Source organism: Nothobranchius furzeri, chromosome 1, assembly GCF_043380555.1.
Source record: "Nothobranchius furzeri strain GRZ-AD chromosome 1, NfurGRZ-RIMD1, whole genome shotgun sequence".
In the NCBI taxonomy this organism is placed as follows: Eukaryota; Metazoa; Chordata; class Actinopteri; order Cyprinodontiformes; family Nothobranchiidae; genus Nothobranchius; species Nothobranchius furzeri.
In genome coordinates this window covers 83,343,063-83,366,113 of record NC_091741.1, presented here as the reverse complement: position 1 = coordinate 83,366,113, position 23,051 = coordinate 83,343,063, and the positions used below count along the sequence as shown (strand labels likewise).

At 41.6% G+C, this 23,051-nt stretch overlaps 1 long non-coding RNA gene across 1 annotated transcript in view; it reads right to left on the bottom strand.

Annotated features, from left to right (window-relative positions):
* LOC129162896 (uncharacterized) overlaps positions 1-9,398 on the bottom strand; it is a 35,009-nt gene extending 25,611 nt beyond the window's left edge. Inside the window, exon 1 of the long non-coding RNA XR_008562886.2 lies at positions 7,565-9,398. This is a non-coding gene — a long non-coding RNA (uncharacterized lncRNA). The remainder of the gene's footprint in view (positions 1-7,564) is intronic.
* Between the last annotated feature and the right edge of the window lie 13,653 nt (positions 9,399-23,051).

The following is a 23,051-nucleotide window of genomic DNA, read 5'->3' as shown; positions in this document are numbered from 1 at the left end:
AGGGGTACTGCTTCAGGCCGACCAGGGCCAACACACCCACTGCTGACAAGAAATTCACACCTTCCATTAGAGCAAGCCTCTGATTGGTGGGTAGAGTCAGCCCATTCACACCTTCCATTAGAGCAAGCCTCTGATTGGTGGGTAGAATCAGCCCACATGGGCTTAAGACAAGGATGTGTGGAAACAACCGGGCCAGACTGGGGCCAACTGGGGCTACCCGGCCCGGGCCGACCCGGTACAGATGGGAATGGCCCATTACTGTTTAACTATGGGCTCTTTAGAATGTTGTGTTGTCACATGAAACCAATCTTTGGCATATATATTTAAACTAAATCAACCCAAATACCAACACTCACGGCCTTTTTAGCTCATATTTTATGATGACAGCTATAGATATAAAACGTTTTATTTTCAAATTGTAATTGAACACACACATCATGGTTTAAAATGTAACCTAGCCAGCCCCGTGCTAATGCTACTTACTGTAGTGTCGCCCTTTCTCCTGGCGCACCAGCAGCACCTGCAGGGGGGTGACTAAGGCTGACCCAGGACCAAATAGGTCTGTCAACTTTGAACACTTAGCAGCTCCCACCTCTAGAGACTTCAAACTTTTTTGCCGCAACTTTTCTGCGCCACCCAAACATTTCTTCGGCTTCTCCAATTTCACATCAACAGTCCGAGGCATGGCACTGTCCAACCACTCCCGCTGACTAGCGATGAGGCCCCGCCCACCCTGGTTTGTGCTGCCTGTGATTGACAGCCCTGTCGCAATGCCCTGAACCAGTCAGCCCATGACGATGAGAAACAGACCAATAATACATCTTGATGTGGGCAACACACTGCTAGCCTCGGTAAACTATTGGCCGGCCCAATTTGTAAGAAATCTGAGGGCGAGAGAGAAAGACGAACGAAACGAGTGGATGAATGAATGAATGAAATAATTAATAAATGTCAGAATGGCTCGTCGGCACCGCCCACATTGGGTTCGTCGGCCCACCGGGACAGCTCCCGGTGCTCCAGATAGTCAGTCCACCCCTGTACACACACACACACACACACACATATATATATATATCTTAACTAATCTCTTTTTCTATGTTAGAATCTACAATCTAGAACATGATTCTGCTGTTTTAAAATGGGCTGGAGGCTTGCTAGGGTGGTGTGGGTACCACTGGAACATTAAAATAAAACAATTTATTCAGTTTTATCCTCATTAAAACTGAAAAAGTTTAAAGCCATCCAAGCTTTGATCTCTGAACAACAGTCAAAAAGGAGTTTGAATGAAAATGAGTTGTTGGAGAAAGCAGTGAAACAGAAATCCTAATGTTTTTTTTTGTGTATTTGAGCACAATACTGTTTTTTCTGCTACAGTGCAGCTTAAAAAGCGTTGTAAAGCAAAGTATGTTTCATTTACTTTTTATGTGTTTAGTAGAAGATGCAGGACTCAGGAGTCGGTAATAAAAAGAAGAGCATCTGGTTTTTAATCTGCATGTTTAACACAACATTATGTAACTAACCATGCACCAATGTGCTACCATTAACTAAGTCATTTTGTTTTGACATTAAACATCTACAGAAAGTAAACAGCAGCAGTGAGCCAGACTAAACCGTAGCATTATACTATTTAAAACCTCACTTACGTATAGGTGGATGAAATAAGACTTGGACTCAATTATTCTGTTTGAAAGTCATGTTTGTTTGTGTTTGTATGTATAGTATTTGTTTGTTCCAAAGTAACAAAAGAAAACAGTTAGAACGTGTTTGTGGATATGAATCAGTAGAGTTTTTGTGTTTTGCTGTGAGGAATGGTTGAGCTGTCTCGTGTGAATTTTACAGTATTTTTACACTTGAGGCCTTTGTACATTACGCCTTTCTCTTATCATTTATCAAAAACATTGTAACAAACATAAAGGTGTGCACTAGTCTTGTGTTATATTAATCTGTTTGCTGCAAATATTAGTCAGATGACTCCTGATAAAGTTAATAAACCTGAACGCTTTTTTTTGCTGATATTTTTCATGAGCTGAACTCAAACATCTGAATCTTTTTCTACATGCACAAAACACCCACAACTCACAAATGTTGTGCTGAAATCTGTCTACATGTGTGTTAGTGAGCACTTTTTCCTTTACCAAGATAATCCATCCCACCTCACAGGTGTGGCATATCAAGGGACCAGTTCTGTGGGTGAAAATGCCTTGTTGATGTCAGAGGTCAGAGGAGAATGGGTAGACTGGTTTGAGCTGATAGAAAGGGAACAGTAACTCAAATAACCACTTGTTAAAACCAAGGTATGCAGAAGAGCATCTCTGAACACAACACGTAGAACCTTGAGGCAGATGGGCTACAGCAGCAGAAGACCACACCGGGTGCCACTCCTGTCAGCCAAGAACAGGAAACTGAGGCTACAATTCACAAAGGCTGACCAAAATTGGACAATAGAAGATTGGAAAAATGTAGCCTGGTCTGATGAGTCTCCATTTCTGCTGCAACATTCAGATGGTAGGGTCAGAATTTGGCATCATCAACATGAAAGCATGGATCCATCCTGCCTTGTATCAACTGTTCAGGCTGCTGCTGGTGGTGCAATGGTGTGGGGGACATTTCTTTGCACGCCTTGGGCCCCTTAGCACTAACTGATCATCGTTGCAATGCCACGGTCTACCTGTGTTGTTGCTGACCATGTCCATCTCTTCATGACCACAGTGTACCATATTCTGATGGCTACTTCCAGCAGGATAAAGCACCATGTCATAAAGCTGGAATCATCTCAGACTGGTTTATTGAACATGACAATGAGTTTACTGTACTCAAATGGCGTCCTGTCACCAGATCTCAATCCAAAAGAGCATCTTTGACTGGGAGATTCACATCATGGATGTGCAGCCAACAAATCTTCAGCAGCTGCATGGTGCTATGATGTCAATATGGATCAAAACCTCTGAGAAATATTCCCAGTACCGTTTTGAATCAATGCCATGAAGGATTAAGGCAGTTCTGAAGAAAAAAGTGGGTACAGCCTTGATTCTAGAAGGTGTACCCAATAAAGTGCGAAGTGAGTGTAGGTCTAAAAAAGCATAATTGTAAAAATTCTGAACATAAAAATGTTAGAACGTACATTAATCCCAAGGCGTTCCCTGGCCAGCCGAGAGACATATGGGCCATTCCCATCCGTACCGGGTCGGCCCGGGCCGGGTAGCATAGGTTGTTTACATATCTGGGTGGCCTGGTATTTTTCTGGGCCAACCAAGCTCATTCTCAGCCCTCTTCTCGAGGGGGTCTGCTTCAGGCCGACCAGGGCCAACACACCCACTGCTGACAGCAAATTCACACCTTCCATTAGAGCAAGCCTCTGATTGGTGGGTAGAATCAGCCCACATGGACTTAAGGCAAGGATGTGTGGAATCAACCGGGCCAGGCTGGGGCCGACCGGGGCTACCCGGCCCGGGCCGACCCGGTACAGATGGGAATGGCCCAATAGTCCTTCCAGCATGTCCTGGGTCTTCCTTTAGGTCTTCTCTCAGTTGGACGTGCCTGGGAAACTTCATCAGGGAGGCATCCAGGAGGCATCCTAACCAGATGCCTGTACCACTTCAACTGGCTCCTCTCAATGCGGAGGAGCAGCAAATCTACTCCGAACCCCTCCCGGATGGCCAAGCTTCTAACCCTATCTCTAAGGGAGAGCCCAGAAACCCTGCAGAGGAAACTCATTTTGTCTTCTGTCTCATTTTATTTGTATCCACGATCTTGTTCTTTCAGTCAAAACACCCAAAGCTCGTGAACATAGGCGTGAACATACACTATTTCTTTTACTTTTGTTTGATTTAAAAGTGATCATATTTTCCACAAGGCATTGAGTGTGTTTAACTTTAATGGAGTCCCAAATGAAGTTTAACTTTGCACGAGTACAAGAAGTTTGCTGTCCTTTATTATTGAGTACTGTTTTTAATACTGGAGCACACACCTTCTGCTGCAAACATCAACATGCCAGTTTAGCAGAAAAGTGATTCTCAAACATGCAGTCTGTTGCTGTTTGATTGTTACCATATTTTACCATTACCATATTTCTTAGTTTCTTTTGTTGTCACAAAAACAAACAAACAAGGACAAAAAAATAAATAAAAGAGCCATTCCCTGATGCATTCACGCTATTTGTTTCTCTCCTACTTCTTGGAAGGTAGCTGAGTGCTGGTGGAAGGTGTCCAATCCCATGGCTCTGTCAGTGCATATGTGTGGCTCCACTAGCGAGCTGCTAGAGTGGACAGTCTTTACTCTGGGAAGATTATTGCATTATGTTGCATCTGTGAGTAAAACGGATGTGAAAGAATGTAATCTTTTGTTTACAAAAGGTCTAATTTGATTGGAGATGTTGGTGCTACAGCTGGTGTTCCTAATAGAACAGATAATGTTATGTTGCAGGGAACTAAAAAGGGTCACATGTGGTGCATCACATCTTCACTTAAAACTATCAGTTTTAATAAGTGTTAATTGCAAATTATGCTTGTGAAAGAAAAAGTGCTTCAATGATTTACAGAAAAACATTTTCTAAAAAAAGAAAATCTCACTTAGGTATCCTTCCTTGAGTTGTTTTTTCAGTCTCCAAGAAAACAATCACTCGACAACTGAAACCATCCACTTTTACTCTCTTCAAATCACAAACATTGAAACATTTTTCTTTCTTCTACTTTCTGAAAAGCAACACTTTTTTCGAGGAGTTCCTTTAAGACTACACAAGTTGATAAAACATGTTCTTTAAAGCTGGACCTGTGGAAGTGTGGACATTATTTTAGCAACGTGTTTGTCTAAAAGAGCTGATTCTTTAAAATACACCAATTCCTACACGAGACCAAGGGAAGTGACGAGGATTAAGAAAAAAAATTGAATTCACAGCAGAAATGCTGGACCCTTTGCCACTAAACTACAGAAGTTAAATTTGCAGTGTTGATATCCTATAATTTGCAAAATGACTAAATGCTAGTCTGATGCACTAAGCAGCACCAATTGCAGCTCTTTAACTCAGTCAGGGGGAAGGGTTCGGCAGGCATGCAGAGAAACTATTAAAATACTTGTATTAAATGGAAGAATAAATATCCAGTTGCAGCCCAAAGTGTCTTCGTTTGGGCTCAAATGTGAGATATGCCGTTGCTATGGTAATTGTGTGATTGCTGTAGCCCTCCTCCCAGCTGTTGGTGGGTTTTGTGTGTGAGAGCCTAAAAGAAAAGGAGAGTTTGTGTGGCTGTGTGGTTGTGTGTTTGTGTGCGTGCACACATGCATTGATGCTGCCTCCGTGCTGTGTTCCCCCTTTCAGTCTTCAGAATAGTCTCTACTAATCCGTGAAAGTTGCGGCGCTCTGAACCAGCAGCCAAGGCTTTTCCCACTGAACCAAGGCCCAGGGTCTGCGCTCGACTTCACACTTGATTGGTCCCTCCTGCGGCAGAAACTCCCCTCCCTGCTGGGCGTGGGCCCGTCCCCCTCGTTGGGTAGCCCAGCGCTGCTGATTTCCCTCTCCCCGTTGTAATTATCAGCACTGAGCCCAGGGCTCACCGACAAACCATTAAAGTCTGGCCAGCCTGTCCTCACTAGCCCTCACACATCCAGCATTTAGCACAGTCCCAGAAACAGGCCCAAGACCAGTGCCGACTACACCAGCAGAGCACCTGTTCATGTCTGGGATGCCCCGCAGCACTGTGGACTTGGCTGGTTCGGCTGTGGGCCGATATAAGAAGCATGTTTTGGCTGCTGTGCTGTTGCCCTTCTCCCGTTGCAGTGGAGGTGATGTTTCTTTGGCCTGCACTGAGAAGATGTGAGTGGTACCTATCGTCTTGTCGTGTTGTACAGAACAGAGAATTTACTCTGCAGCTCCTTGATAAGTGACCCCTTCAAACTTTACAATAGAACCACTCAGTTTACATATAAACCTGCACTTTGCTTTTCCCCACTCTCATTTAGGCCCATTTTTAGTAATTCATAAACCCCACATGGTCAAAAGATGAGGAGTGATGCAAATCCAATGTCTGTAAATCCTCCAACTTTTCATTTTTGGTGAACAAAGTTTCTATATTTCAGGTTATTGCACCATCAGTGGGAGCATATGGGACTATGCAGATTAAATGCAGTGACCTGGCAGAGAGTCCAGAAAAGCTGATGAGAGTCGGGTAGACGTCACAATGCAATGGATTTGCTGGCAAAAACTGTACCTCGAACGTGGATCAGACGGACACCCTGCACTCGTTAGTTTATTGCTCTCTTATTAGGAACATTTTTTTGCCTTGCATGGATTGGCAGAGTCCTGCGAGCCACCCTCTTCACATGGCCCAGGCTCTGTCAGAACTGATCAAAAGACGTTTCTTCACATCTCCAGATGCCAGGAAAGAAGAAGAAAAGAGGAAGAGAAGAAAAGAACCAGAAGGGGGCATACTGCTCCCTCTTTACTCTGGTCTTTTGGTGAATAAGGACTTTTCACAATACCCTCTCCTTTTTTCTTTTTTTCAGTCTTTCTCTGGCAAAACAGAGAGAGAGAGAGAGAGAGAGAGAGAGAGAATGCATTTCTAAACGCGTTTTGCCAAATTGTTCTTGCCATATCAAAAACAATTATCCTCAGGTGAAGGATGTGCCTGCAGAACTACAACCATTCCAGAGGGAAAAAGAGGTCTTCACAAATCTGACTGGCTTCCAGGCAGCAAGACCCCCTCGAAGTGGTGATGAAAAGTGTAACTTTAACCTCCCAGCTGTACGTCTCAATCCATAATCCTTCCCCAAAAACCTCACCGTAGAGCCGCCTACCACTCCCATGGCGTTCCCAGCCTTTGCCGGGCAGGGCCTGCACTGATTTATGTGGCGGTCCCGAGTCATACTCACAACCTGAAAAGGATTTGCTCTCCTATATTTACTGGGGTAGTTAGGGCAGCTCTTTGGAAACACAGGAAGCCCTTTCTCTGGGCCTCACTCCCACTCCTTCTGAGACACTCTCTTCTGTCTCAGGAACATGGACATTTTGGACCTTACCAGAACCAGAGGAGACTTTTTAGGATGGAGTATTTCCACAGAGCAGAGGTGAGTGTCTGCAATTGTTTGTCTTTTTATTCTGCGACAAAATCCACAGTAGCTAAGCTAGCTGCAGGTCTATTCTAGCATGTTGTGTTCAGGGCCGATCAGTTGGCCTGTAAATAACAACGAGCCCTGAAACCTCCCAAACACAAAGACAGAGAGCTGGTCTTAGTTGTGAAAATGAATTTATTGGTTTTTGTACGGTTGTTGTCTAGCTGATGTTTCACAAAGAACCACCAAAACAGTTCATCTGAAAGAAATCTGGTGTGTTGAGCTCTTTCTCAGGCTCAGAAAGCAGCTAGCATGAAGTGCAAAATGAAAAATTGATTCATTTCCAGTGAATTATTCTGTCAAAAACTAAAGAGGGAACTAATTGGTGCAATGATAACTAATTGATGACATGGTTTTAAATTACAGAATTTCAAAGACTTATAAGAACAACGTCAAGCAGATCTGTCCATCACAGCTTCCCTCTGTGGCGCTGAGAATTAAAAGTACAGATTGAGCTACTCACCCCTAAAGCTTGACTGAAGGTCCAGTCAAAACTGAAAGCTGAATGCATGTTGTTGGTCCACTCTGCTTCTGTGAATCCACTCCAGGGAAATACACAAGCTGAGGTGACCTCTGGACAGCTGGGCTTATACATCCTGTGCTCGGTTGTCTGCTGATGGAGGGAGCTGCGGGTGGTTGAAGTAGCCTCTAAGAAAGGGAAAAACTCATCTCATTCATACGTGTGTGTTTGTGTGTGAAAGTGCACGCATCCGTGCATGTGCGCACACTCAATGCGAATGCACATGGATGTATTGTACGTATGTGCCTTTGTGCGACAGTCATGTGGTTAATGCTAAACACCATTTGGCACCTTCTGAACAGAAAATAAAAGCATCACTGCAGTTTACCTTAATTCCTTCAAAATAAAAGCTCTTGTTCCAGCAGAAGTTTAAATTAAATTGGTGGTCCCATTCAAAGAAATGCGCGCAACCTCAGAAAGATGTCTCGAACAATGTAAATGCAGACAAAATGGCTGCTGTTGCTAAGCTAACAGAGGGAGAAGGAAGATGGAGCTGATGCTGCTGCAGCATGAAAACATCACGTTTGATGCTAACGCTCAGCGTTTAACCTTTTGTTCGACCTGTTTTTGCATCTAAGTGTTACAACTATCTAAAATATGTTAGGTATGTGGTGAGAAGAGCAAATGCGCCCCTGTAGCACAAGTTTCCTGAAGTCAAACCTACACGCTAACCTTACGTAACGAGTTCTCTGAGCTTGACACAGTTAGCAATTTCCACAATGCAGAGAATTATGTTGTAAATATAATAAAGTCACGCACATCAAACAACTTTAGTTTTAGAAAGAGTGACTACATAAATATTTTCAGCTTGAATTTGGAGTTTTGAGATGAGTAAAATGTGACAGCCTCATACGTAAGTCTGTTTGAGTCTTTTCAGTTAAAAGCTTTCCAAGTACGACACAAGGAAGCCTTTAGATCATTTCTTTTTAAATCTTTCGCTGCTTTCAACGCGGTGGACTAACTTTGGGAAGTCATGTGAGAAAGTTTTCTTTGAGATTCAAAGGATAAGACTTGTGAGTTTTTTGTTGTTTCTCTTTTTTTTCCCTCCCCCTCACAGTTTCCCACTGCTCCGGTTTTTAAACTTGAGCTGGAGTGAAATATTTCTGGATGTTTTACAGTAATAGCGTCCGTGGCCGAGAGAGAGAAAGGAAGAAAGAGAGAATTATTTTTTAAAAACTTATTTTTCTGTCAACGTTATAATCAGATTTTTCATCTAAAATTAAATTTTAAAATTGGATTACAGCTTGTGGCGTGAATAAAACAACTGACAGAACCCACATCTACATCAAAAGGCGAATATTTATTGTTGCACTTTGACCACAGTTGACCTACTAATGTAAATACGAGTGAAAGGACTGTATAAGAATTAAAGATTTGTGTTGTCAGGATATCTAAGAGTCTTGATTAGTAGGAGGGACACTGCTGACAGTTCAATGTCCTCTCTGCAGACAAACATACAAAAAAACAGATGGCAGCCTTTTATTTCACAAACTCAGACAAGTTTCACACTTGGAGAGAAGTCTTAGAGGCTCTCAGACAAACATCTGATTTGAGTCGCAGCGTTTGATCAAAAACTGTGATTCTTATTTATCGTTGCACGTTATTTGATTGTGATGAGACAACGCGCCTTGAAGAAACAAAAAGAGCTGAAATGAGAGAGAATCTCGCCAATTAGCGACAACCTTGAAAGAGTGAGCTGATGGGAGTTCAGTCTCTTTTGATGAAGCACATTAAGTTTTGCAAATCTTAAAACAATGGAAAAAGAAAAATTACAAAGTGACGCATAAGCAGATGGCTGCGACGACAAATCGCAAAATTAGCAAAAAAAAAGTATAAAGAAAGGAATTTCTTTCTGATTTTTTCTTGCATCTTTAATTTCTCTGACATGAGCTAAAACATTTATTTTTTAAAGTTTTTTTAAATTTTTATTTTCAGAAATCATTTGCTGTGTTTTTCTGCTTAATTTACTAATAATTTGTTCCCAGAATAAAAACGATTCCGACGCTGAGGGAATTTTTTAGAACAATATTTTTGCTTGAAATTTTAAAAACTCTTTTTGTTAACATGTAGCTTTGCAAACAATGGATTTTATGCATCATAAACAGAGATCATTAATGTATTTTTACAGATGTTTTTTTAACTAAATGTCAGCGTTCATTCCATCTCAGTTCTTTTTAAAACACAGAAAGGTTTTATTTACCTGCAACGTTTCGAAACGTTGCAGGTAAATAAAACCTCTGTGTTTTAAAAAGAACTGAAAGATGGAATTATAATTTCAGCACAGCAAGAACACACCAAAGATGTCAGCGTTCATTCTCCTGATAAAAGGCCTTCTAAATAAAAATAGCAAGCTTACAATTTACAATAATAATGTAAAATTAATTATTGGCTTGGTTTCTATAATTTATCTTGTATTTTTTGTTTTGCGATTTCAAAAATGATTTTAAAACTATTACCTGGCATTTTCAACAAATGCCCTCAATGTTAAAATCTACATTTAAAATTTTTTTCATTCTCATTATTATCAATGAAACATTAAGAAATTTAAAATTTTAGAGAAATCAATCGTTGATAAATTGTTCCCGAAAAATTTATATAATCCGCATCTAAAAGTTGTGTTTCTGCAGCGGACCGGCTTTTCACTGGCATCATTTTTCAAATGCAAACAGTTTTTTTTTGCTTGTTTTGTTGCTATTTGGAGCATTTATTGAAACAGTGCTGATGATAATGATGATGAAGATGAAAGGGAACTGAATCCAGTATCTGTTAAGGGAAATGCATTCAACACAGTGAAAAGCCCACTTACATAACAGGCCTCATTTTCATTTTGTTGAGCTAAATTGATTCACCTGAAAGTTCTAGTAACATATCTCATTGAATGTACCTCAATTTAGCTCGACCATATTTCTAGTGTACAAAAGAGACATGTCAGAGTCACACCACAGATGAGGAGTAAATAGGGGAAAGGGTTCTGTGGATGTTCTTCAAAGGGGCTCCAATTTCACACCGTCAAATTAAAGCACCCTTATAGGCACATGAGTGATAATCCTGCTTTTTGGATTTCAAGCTTTTTCTTTGAAATGGTTAAAATTTAGTCACTGTGATATATTTATTAGCAATATTTTGTAGTTAAATTAATCCAAGTGGTCTGTTTCATGAATAAACACCCAACTGTTGATAACTTCTTTTGAATAACTCTCAGAAACACAAGCAGGCCTTTTCTCAGTCACTGACAAAATGATCCTTTCTAGCAATGACTTTCCTGTACTTTACAATGAACTTGGTCGCCTGTTTTATGTTGGCCTGCTCCAGATTTGTGCCACAGTCCAACTGTCTGAGCTGTAGATTCCCACCTCTCCTTCGTGTCAGGTGGATTCTGCAGAAATGACATTGATGATTTAAGATGTGTGTTCTTGGTAGAGTTGGTGCTTGCTTAAAAGACTCTGACATGCAAGTCTGAAGTGAATCTTTTGTAGCCTTTAGCTACTTTTTTTTAAAGACTCGGCTCAAACAACTGACAGCATCTTCAACTTGCTGCAAAATCAACAGCAAACTGCCCAAAACTCAAATTGTTGAAAATACTAAATTATCAATGTTAGCTCTACTTTGAGATTTCCAAAGTAACTTGTGTTTTTCATAATTTGACCTGCATCATGTAACCAAGAATGTGACTGCCAGCGTACTGCAGCTTGTTTGCCGTGATGTCTGATTGATGATCAATGAAGTCTTGCCACTGTGTGTCTGTATTACTTTTTGTGCACTGCTGAGTGCACTCTTTAGTCGCAGGAGTGACAGTCTGTGTCCCTCCTCTCTGCTCCACCCCATGATAAGACTTGGCATTTAATAGATGGATAGCTGAGAGCAGGATCAACCACCTGATAGCTGTGTGTGAGCATTTTGGAGAAGGTGGCCACTGCAATGCAAGTGCACAACTTTTGGGTGAACCTAGCAGCTGTTTCATTAGTCTGCTTTAGAGTTTTTCTGACGGTAAAATGCATTTGTTAGTTATAGAGAGCAGAAAGGAGGCTTTGGATTGTGTTGGACAAAACAAAAGCAGAATCTATCAACTCAAATCCCATAATGCTCTAAACGAAGGCTGCTCTTTATTCAAAATAAATGCAAACGTTCATTTAAAATATCAGAATCTGGTTGTGTTTGGTTAGAAAACAAAATAATTGACAATTATTTTGTAGATCTGGCTTTATTAATCAGATTGCAACAAAATTACCTTGGGCTGGATCCATCTTAGAAAAATGTAAAGTGTCCTTGCAGGGAGCTCCAGGAGGGGATGTAAAGCAGTTAGCCTTTGAATGTAAAAGAGCTGCAAAAACCAACATGGCAGATGATTGGGGCCATGGCTGACAGTGGCGTGATCTGGTTCAGAGTTAATGCAGGAGTATTGCTTGAGGAGATGTTACAGCCTGCAGCAGCAACATTAAAATGAATAAAGTCCCACATGTTTTGTTACCTGAGGCCCAGGAAAGAGCCGTGCCCCACCAGGACCTAAGCCTAGCACTGATGCTAGCATGAGCTATATGCTTAGCATCCTGCAATGCGCCAAAGCAGCATTCGACAAGCTTCTGACTTCCTTTTTTTTTCTTTTTTCTTTTTTTTTTACATTTTACCCACATTGTTTACAAGCTTTTGTGTTTTGAAATCATTTGCTGTATTTCAGCTTTGTATCTCAATGCGAAAGTTGCAAAAAGTTTCTCTCCGTTTCAGTGCATCCATCTGCTCGAGGAATTGCCACAAACTTCAGCTTTTAAGTGTCAAGATGAGAAAAGAATGGGTTCTGTTGTAAAACAGTGAAGTGATTGAGCGAAAGTGTTCAGAAGGAATGGTCTTCTTCGGCTCAGTGGAAAGTGCTAAACTAAAAGACAAAGTGACCTGGTCCTTCCTCGTCTGAAGTGCTAAACCTCACCCTGACTTTGTAGCGCCTGAGCTTGTGAGTCACAACTGTGAAGATATAATGTTATTTAAACCCAATCTGTCACCAAATGAAGCAAAGAAGAAGAAAAAAAAAAACAAATAAAGCTTGCCAAATGCAAAAATCTAACGTCACCAGTTATGACACACACACACACACACACACTCCCACGCACACGGACACACACACAACCCCCTATCTCTGTGTCATTACACTGCAGCAATTAATCGGGAAAAAAGGCAAATTTATGGAATTGTCATTAACACAATCACTTTCAAAGGTCAGGTTAGACATTAAGGAATAATTGGCAGACGTATCAACACTATTACGTGACTTGATAAGGCACAATTACGTGAAATAATTGGCCTAATAACTGCCACTTTATTTCAAATGTTAATAAGGATCAATCTAAAAATATTTTGTTAATTTGATAACATGCAGTAATGAGTGAGTTCCCAGTTCCATTCCTCTTGGGTCTTAGCTGTTGCCTCAGCGCGTGGCCCTCTTCGCCCTTTAAACCAACCAGAAAGATTGCTAATTTTGACAGCTCAGTTCGCGGGTACCCAACCCCTAACAGGTCTGCCACCCTCTGCAGCAATATTGAAATCTGAAGTGACAGACACGAAGCGCTGGCATGACGGTGCCCTGATGGTGCCCAGGTGGTGCTCATGGTTCTCATAATGCATGTTGCCACATGTACATGATTGATGGATGGCTTCTGTCCACAGAAAGTTACTTTAACTTGTTCTGACAGTCACATTGGCAGTGAGACGATCCTGGGTTTTTTCTAGTCAGAAGGTAGAAATGCATTTACAAGTTTCTGACATGTAAAGTTGGTATAAATAGATATTTTATAGAAGTTAGACTTGAGCAGCTTTTTAATGGTTGAATTGAGTGAAAATGCAACTTTTTGGGGGTTGTTTAAATAAAGATTCAGGCTGCTCTTGTCTGAGTTGTGCATTTGTTGATAAACTAAATGTAAAAAGTGTAAAATGTTTGTCTGAACATTAAAAAACTGCTCTCAGATAGATGCTGCGGCATAGAAATGGTTGGTACTTGAGCGGAGAAATATGAGGAAAATATGGAAATACGCAGAAAATATTATTTAAGCGATCCGATGCCATTATTTATTTTTAGACACATATATTTGAGACCATAATATTTGTTAAATTGTGTTTACACGAAGGATGACGAGCCAGTATTTGATGTAATGTTTGGTATTTTATATTTTCACAGCATTAATACATTTAATATGAATACATTTGAACATTTTGTATTTTCTAAAGAAACGAGTTTACCGATCAAAGCTGAACATTTGTGCTTTTCAAACCTGTAACAAGTACCATGATTTGCTGCCATCTTCACCTAAATTAACATCACAATTCAGCTTATGAGTGTGTTCCAGTAAAATTTTGAATCCTGTATTTTAATGTACAACTGAATGAGAGAACGGTTCTAAAAACCTTCACAGGAGGTTTGAATTCATGGTCACAAAGGTGTAAAGACTGTGATGCACTACTTTGTGCAATGTAGAAAAATAAATCAGGCCAGCGAAACAATACTGGACCAACGTAGAAACCCTGAAGATAAATCACTCAGCCGTTTCCATTCAAACTGCTGAGAGAGGCAGTTATTTTTCAACCGCAGGCCACATTAAGTGCCACATCAACTTGGCTGCTGGGCTTAAAAGAATATTAATAACCTAAATGAAAAAATAATATATTTTGCCAATTGAAACTGGCAAAGATTGCAGGCCATGCATGTGGCAGTGAGCCGCTCTGTAAAGACATCTGCTGATTGCACGGTTTGGGGAGGCCTGGTGGAGAGGAGCCTGGCAGTGAAATGTATAAAGAGATTGAGACCGCACGACAACTGCTGAAAGAACACAGCACTCTGAGCCTCACAGGCAGTCACTCCGCACATGAAGCCATGACAGACGCAAAGCGGTGAGTTGCCTCCTCTCTGTTTTACACACCAAGAGGACCTGTGCTGCCCAGAATGGCAGAATAATACCAGTCTGCCAAATCCAGTCAAGGGCTCTCTCTCTCTCTTTCTTTCTTGTCCAGTCTCACGACTTGGCAGGTACTCCAAAACAACCAACACAGGGTGGACTGAATTTCCTTCCACTATTGCGAGGTGTTCCCCGAAAAGGTGAAAAGGGTCTCTGTTCTAAAGGTGCCATTTTATAAACACACTCCCTGCAAGCATCGGACGTGCTGCTTCCAAAAATTGTGGCAAATTGAAGTCTGCCTGGGCCGATGGTGACATACCTGGAGATAGGTCTGACCACATGTATCCAAGCAGGGTGTTGTGTCAGCGCTCTGGGTGGCAGGTGGAGACAGAGACCTGCTTCAAGCATCCCCCCCAACGTGGCTGATACCGTTCTCCAAATGACAGCCAGACAAAACCCTGAGAGCCACGACACATCGTGTTTGGAGCGTCTCACCCAACAGGACCCGATCCGTGTAAACTGGCAACGCCTACACCCTTCTGCCACACTACTTTTAGATTCAATATTGAATCATTAATGCGACCGACACCCATGTGATTTACTCTGCAACACTGTTGTACCGTTGTATATGTTCAAGGTTCGGTTCAACGTAGGTGGGGGAAAAAATTTCGTTTCAGACAAGCATGATTTAGCTCCTCAACTGTATTCACTCAGGAGGAACTCCACTTGAAACACTAATTTTTACTCCTGCTATAAGTAACACATTCTTATGTTTTGTTGTCTATTTTTTATCTATTCTGCAGAAGAAAAAAAGTTTCAGGAGAGATTTGTTTGGGTCTGTTTCTCTCGTTAGCTACACGCGGGGCGAACAACCGACGTGCCGGCTCGGAGAAGAAACAGACGGACTGAAGAGAGTCAACTATCTGTTCTTTCATCTTTTATCTTTTATCACACGTCTATAAATATTGGCTGGAACAACTTTTCTCCACAGGCTTCAGGTGCTTTTGTTCTGCAAGCGTGCTCATTACGATTAAACTAGGAGTTATTTCAAAAGAAACTTGGAATGTTTTTTAAAATTTGCACTTGGGTAAAATTAAGCATTATTTATTTGGACATAACCAAAAATAATGTGTTATTGGTGATTCGTTGAAGCCTTTAAATTGTGTAAAACTGTCAGTTGTGAACTGACATGTTTACATTGAGCTTTGATTTCACCGGTGTCTGGTTCTACCTCTGCTGCACCATATGTGTGCCTCTCTGATCATGTTTAGCCAATGAGTCTTATGTGTGGGTTTTCCCAAGCCTCCTTACTCCCTGTGACCTCTCACTCCGGGTCTCTCCTTTGCTTTGTTGTTCAGGTCAGAGTCCACGCACTCACACCTCGCCGCCACATGGCCACGTTTTGGTATGCAGATCCACAGACACAGGTAAGTCTGGTTCAGGTGCACCCCACAGTGATTCTGACCCACTCTTCTTCACCTCGCAGCTCTCGGGGCCCAGCAGGGTCCCAGCACAGGTCACAAGAGGCCTCCGCATCCCAGGGATGAGACTCCAGACTGGCATGAAGAGGAGCGTTTGATGTGGCCCTTCGCTAGGCTATGTTACTGTGTTGCTATGGCTTTAATTAGCTCCAGCAGCTGCAGCTGCTGCTGCTTCCTGGTGGACTGACCACAACAAACTGCACTGTCTCTGTAATGTCTTACAGGTGAGTGTTGCGCTAGCGTCGGCTAGCTGTAAAGCGATACGGTGTGTGTTCTCCTCGGAGTCAGGTGTTAGGTCCTCAGAGAGCTGCATCACGGCTTACCAAGCTAATTAACTGCTGAACAACTGTAGACAAGATCTGCATTAAGAAATATGCTCATAGAGCCATAAAGTCTGCGGCATGTTTCTAAATACATTATGCAAATATGTCTCCAAGTGCTAATCCCTGCCTGTTATTACCAGCTGGGATTGCTGAGCTGGTATTTGTTTTTCACATTGTGTGTGTGTGTGTGTGTGTGTGTGTGTGTGTGTGTGTGTGTGTGTGTGTGTGTGTGTGTGTGTGTGTGTGTGTGTGTGTGTGTGTGTGTGTGTGTGTGTGTGTGTGTGTGTGTGTGTGTGTGTGTGTGTGTGTGTGTGTGTGTGTGTGTGTGTGTGTGTGTGTGTGTGTGTGTGTGTGTGTGTGTGCGTGCGTGCGTGCGTGCGTGCGTGCGTGCGCGCGCGCGCGCGCGCTTGTTTGTTTGTTTGTTTGTTTGTTTGTTTGTTTGTTTGTTTGGAGACATCATGTATGAAAAAAGCACCACAGGGGCAGTTTGAGTACTTAATCAGGTATTTTTCATGTCTGTCTGTGATTTTATTCAACATGACAGCACCAACAGTGTTAACTGAGAATCCTAGTATATTTAGTCTTACCCATGACTAGTGATGGGTGAGAACATCAACATTTTCATTTTTATGATTTCCACATCTGTTTTCCACTGGATGCATTAATGATAAACAGCACAGATCTCCATGTCACTCTGAAAGGGCCACCTTCTGTTCTTAAGCTTTCCTCAAAGACGGCTTAAGGACTTGAAAGTTCCCTCCGAGGACAGAGAGCTGATCTGATCTGAGCTTGGATTCTGAGTTTGCACCTTGCTCCATGTTTTCTTTTGTCACTCCCAAGTTTTTCTTAAAACTCCTCCAAAGATGTTTTAAAGGGAGCTTCTGCAGCTAGCTTATAGCATACTAATACCCTGGACTCATTAAATTAATGGGGCCAGATTCCGCTTACAGAATGTGCTCTGATGCCCCTTTGAATTTGCCGGGGCTAGAGGGTGTGCAACACTTTGAAAGCCCTGACCGGCATATTGAACATGCTTTAATGGAACCCTTTTGAGACTCCTGGTAGGATGCTCAGAAACTCTTTGCCTTTAAGTTCCCGCACACCTCTGAGTGATCTCGTCAGATAGCCACTCTATCCTCGGATTTAGGACCTGGCGAGGGGGAGGGGACTATTTTGCATTAAATGGGGTCAGAGGTGTTCATATCTCAGCAGAGGCCATTCTTTCCTGGAGATGTGTAGCTTTGATGTGAAAAGGTACTCGGTGTACAGACGGTGAAACAGGAGGCTTACAGGCCCTCGTTCAGCGGGTTTCTCTTCAGGGACGAAACTCTGGCCTCGTGTTGGACCACTAAACAGAGTGAAAAAGATTCAACTTCTCAAATGTGGGCTCCACTATGAAGAAATAGATGGTGCAGGATGCAGGAATTCAAAAACAAATCACTTTCATAGCCAAAGGTAACAGACTTAAGGAGCAAAGTTAGCTGTATTTTTTTTAATCAGCAAAAATACTATAATAGATTTGACTTAATATAATGGGAGGAAACAGAATATTCAAATATGATTTTTACATTTTTGCCCAACAGCTAAAAAGATAACGCGATAAGAAAAGAAAGCTGGTGAACTCTCATTTGCATGACAAAAAATCCCCTTAAGAGCAATAAAACATCACCCTTACACTATTACAGCCACAAGTGGCAGATATTTAGATAAAGAGTAATTATCCTCAGTTAAACTTAGATTCTAAGATGAGAATCACTTAAGAATTAATGATTTTTATATTGATTCAACTGTGAGACCAAACCAAATGGATTTCTCCTGAGCTGAAAGGACTTTTTGATAACATTAATCTACTTTCAGTCTCGTTTTCTGATCTTCACTCTTCAACTCAATGAAACGTTGAATCAACGCTGATGCGATGACAATTATGCACAGTCTGGATTACGGGAACAGGGTTAATCAGTAGAATGAAACATACTGTAAGCGCAGGCATGTGACTGGTGTCTACAGCAGGATGCTGACAGGCAGGTGCAGAACCTGAGCCTCGCAGTGAGATATTAACACTTCAGCATAGAATAAACAAAAATCCGGTCATGCAAAAGTGGCTGAGTCAGATGCGTTGCATGTCTCAAATGCATGAATTTCCTCCATCCTTTATCACACACATCTTTACATTTTTGTTGCAATCATGTGATTTACCCAGTCTGTTTTTGCAGTAATGGCTTCATGAAACCTTTGATTTTGACTTGCATCTCCATGGTTGCAACATTGCAGAATATTTCTCCTCATTAGTGATTCGATAAGCAGAGAGCAACGCACCGTTGTAGCGACTGATAAGTTACATGCCTCCCACTCGTAAGTGTAATTTATTCTCTCCCTAGCGCTCATCATCCTGGTGCAACTCACACAGTGACAAGACTCCATCTCCGTGGTACCTGCATGGCAGCAAAGTGTGTGTGTGTGTGTGGGGGGGGGGGGGGGGTGTTCTGTGATCAGAATCAAGAAGGCTGTCATTGAGTAAGTGGTGTACCATTTTTACCCTCAGTAGGACATTTTTGAGAGGATTCGATCAGAAATATAGTAAAATTCTCCAGCTGGTCAAAAACAAAAAAGAAATACCTGTTTGAGTTTAAATGATCTCATAAGGCACGGTGAAACAATTCAGTGTTTTGATCTTTATTTAAGCCGTCTACTTCTGCCAAAGGTTTATTTTTTCTTTCTCAGGGTATGGCTTAAGCACTTCAAAGTTAGGTAGTACATAGAGAGTGTGATTCATTTGGCAGCTTGTATTGTCCAGCCTCAAAAACCTACAGCTAGCCAGAGTCTCACTTCAGAGAAGAGAGAGAATTTGGCTTGAGCTTAGGCCGCCCATCCCCATCCAGAAATGGGCTCTTTTTCATCTTATCGCGTCTTAGCGCGTTGGTGTGGTGACTATGTGCTTCACAGGTGGGAGTCTGCCTCTGTCAAATAAGCGAGCTCACTAAGGATGGGATTTGCCGCTGTTATTTTTCTATTAGGGAAGAATTATGCTAAGCCTTCAGAGGCCATCTTTGTGTTGCTATGGCAGCCCATATTTCCTACCGGGTTGCGACCTTGAATGACTACAGTGCAAAGCCAAGTAGGTCGAAAACCCTTTGAGGATTAGAACCAACGTCTCATAGTTATGCAAAGCACCTCAGATATGATTGAACTCTGAATGGGTGAATGACAAAGTTTATTGAGATAGCGTCTCTTTTCTTCTGATCGTTGTCGTTTGATTGTTCCCAATCACTTGGCTTCACACAGGTTTTGAAATGGCTGTTGTTTCGGGTGGATCTGAGAGCTTTTTCATGCCCACCAACCTTCGACAAGTCTGTGCGATTCATGGTGGCACCAATTACAAACACGTAGACCTGTGACTGCGGATTATTCTGAATTTAGTCAAGTTTCGCGTGATCAAATTTCTGTGACAGCTTCTTCAGCTTGAAGATTTAATCTGACAAATGGTTTTCATCATTGGATCACAATTGAGAATTGTTATCTTACTAACTCATTTCATCACTTGTTTGATTACAAATCCATGGATTTATGGATTTGGAAACGTTCTGAAGTTGGTTGGGACTTTCCCTCCTACGGCTGGCGTGATCCTTTTGAACTTCATCATTTCTTCTCCGTGTCGTAACCACACAGTTTGTGCGTGTGCCAGTGATTTCACAAATCACAGGTCAAATTTCACGTGCAACCAAAATCAAAACTTATTTTCTTTTTTTCCTTTTTAAATTCCGCCTCAGATTTTGCCGTAACGTTTCAAACTGTTTTCAGACCAGCCATCAAAGCTCCAACTCCATTCGGAGGCACGTATAGACAGCTACTCGACGCTTGATACAGAGATGAGGCTTTGAAAGTATGAGATTGACACAATTGTGGTCACAAAGCACAACAGGGGACTACTTTGAAGGAGAAAATGCTTTGAGTATTGGATTTCACTTCAGAAAAAGTGGCCCAAAATGAGCTCAACATTCGGAGGTGCTGTATTGGTGTGCATTAAACAACAAAACCCTGAGCAGGACGAGACACTTCCGTGACTATGTCCAAATTGAGAGGTCAAAGTCTTCTGCTAGAGTTTTGAAACCCTCTAAGGTAAATATGGCACAGTTAGGTCTATTTTTTTTATTCTTTTTCACTTCCGTATCTTGGGATGTTGTGGGCTTGTGATGCAAATAAAAAAGTTGACAATACATCCAAGGACAGAATATTTTTTCCTACTTGAAATAAAGTGCTGTTACGTCTTGTTGGCATTCGGGGAATTGATCAGCCTTAGTCCCAAACTGTATCGCTCTGTCAACTGGCAGGTCTGCTGAAGCTGACACATTTTCTGACAGTGTCTTGTCAATGACTCCGCTTGAGTGAAATCCCCAGCCATGTTTGTTCACTGCCAAAGTGGTGTCTATCATCTTATTTTTGACAAATTCGTCACAACCGTCTCTCAGTCTAATTGGTCTTTGAGGTTCCTGTAAAACAAAGGCTGCTAATCTTAGTGTGCCTGTTTGAACAGCTGCTTTTTCTTTTTCATTTTTTTCTTTTTTTTTGTTGTTGTCTCTGAATAGTTCTCAAATCTTTGAGCTTGTGTTCAGCAAAGTTTGAAAAAAAAAAATAAATAAATAAATAAATAAATAAAAACATGACAGTCACATTTTAGGCGCTCTGATGTCACACAGCCTTTCTGGCTTAAAAGTTCACTCAGTAAGAGGTTTGGTCTACTTTGATGTGAGGTCTCTGGTGATGCGATTTTAGCATGCTATCTGCCTGCTGTTCTCTGTCACCCACTCCTGCAAAGACTGACATGGGAGCTGCCAGAGCTGAGATTTCAGCCTTTTATTCCTGGTGACTACAAATTAAAGATATGGGGAAGGTAAATTCAGGCTGCACCGTGGCAAGTGGAAGGTGCAAACTTCTGCCACGTCTTGAAATAATTAAAAAAAAATTGAATCTAGATTTTGTTGTTGTTGCGATCCATTGTGTGTGTTCTGTTGTTTTTAAGAAGACAAATATGCTAAATGGTAAATAGCATCCAAAACAAATATGCATCTCTGGGTTCATTTGCATAAACAAGCTCACCTGTTTTCTCAGAGGAATAAAACCTCTGAGTTTTATTTTATGACATCGTTTTCCCTCCAACATTCCCTGCTCATTATGCAACAGCATGTCCTAAAACTGAAATTGTGTGAAGTCACAGATCTGTGAGGGAGGGTGTAATCGATGGCTGATAAAGATCCAGTAATCTCCTTTTCCTGCTGATGGAGAGACCACACCCCCACCCCCTCCCCCTCCGCGAGGCGAGGCGACGATCACCTGAAGAAGCAACGGGGGGTCCGCTTGACTCCTCTTCCATACGTCTCCGGGTTCCTGGGAATATTGGGACTTAGTGAGGATTAAAATAAAAAAAATCAATTTAGCGCCGGAATTTTACCTGGCTGCGCCGGAGTAATTACCAACCCCCTCTGCACCTTCTTGAAAAATGCAATTTCGGAGACAGAGGAGCGCACCTAAGACCGGAGAAGACGAGCACTAAAGGCTCTAAGTCGATTAAAGAGGAAATCTAAGAGAGCAATAAAAGTAATTAAAATCGCGCCGCAGCAGCCAGACCTTTTCATTTACTAAAGAGTCAATAACTGAACAGAAAGAGGGACAATGAGCGATTTAAGCGTTGTCCTCGTTACTGGTAACTATTTAGCTCCTGGATTAAATATAAAAAAATCCCTAAAATTAGCACATGTGCATTTACGGAAGAAACCTACAGGAAATGTATGTTTTTGTATCCGGGGTTTAATTTATACACTAGGCCTGTGTTTTAAAAACATATATGTGACACAATTAAAGTAAGAAAATTATGAAAAATAAATAACAATCAAGAGCACTTGGGTTCTTTGGGGAATGACGGGCTCATCAGGAAAACAGTCCAGCTTGTTTCAAACAGTGATGGTGAACATGTTTGGCGTTCATTTGGATCGTTTGTGGGTGTGATGATGAATTAATGCAATTTTGACAGCAGATGCAGCCAGGCCGGCTTTGAGTCTGCGCAGAGAAACACTTAGTGCTTGTTTGAAATCTTCAGGTTGATGCTGCTTTTATTCCGCGGGACAGTTGTGAGCGCAGCCAGCTTTGTGGAAAAAAGGGCCTGAAGACAAGCAAATGCTGAAATTCGTTACTGGACACTCAAACTTTTACGCAGGAGTGAAATAAAATAAGTAGTTCTTTTATTAGAATGAGATAATACCAATAGTAAAAGTTGGTCTACTTTAAATTATTAAATAACATGTTTTTAATTGCACCGGTTGATCATTTATTTTATTATTATCTTTTTTTTTTTTTTTTTTTGTGACGCACAGCCTTGGTGGTGCGTGGTGCAGCGGGACGGGGCGGAGGCCCTCTGTGGGTATAGCCCGTGTAAACAGGGCCCTGTGCATTGTGTCCTTTGGCTGGATTAGCCCTGGCTTTTGTGGGACAGGTTGTGTACACAGACACTGATTCAGCTTTCCTAAAGCCATTTTGGCCCGTATACAACATTAAGGAAGTCGGACATTCTCCATCTCTCCCCGGAGATGATCTAAAGGGGGATTCCTTTTGAAGCAGGGCTGCATTCGTGTGATTTTATTATAACGGAAAAGGCACTCTGTAGTTTACCAGTTAAACAATGCGTTCAAGAGGATTTCTTTTTGCTTGTTTTCAGCAGTGTCTCATAAAGACAGTCATGTGAACAGCACTCATTTAT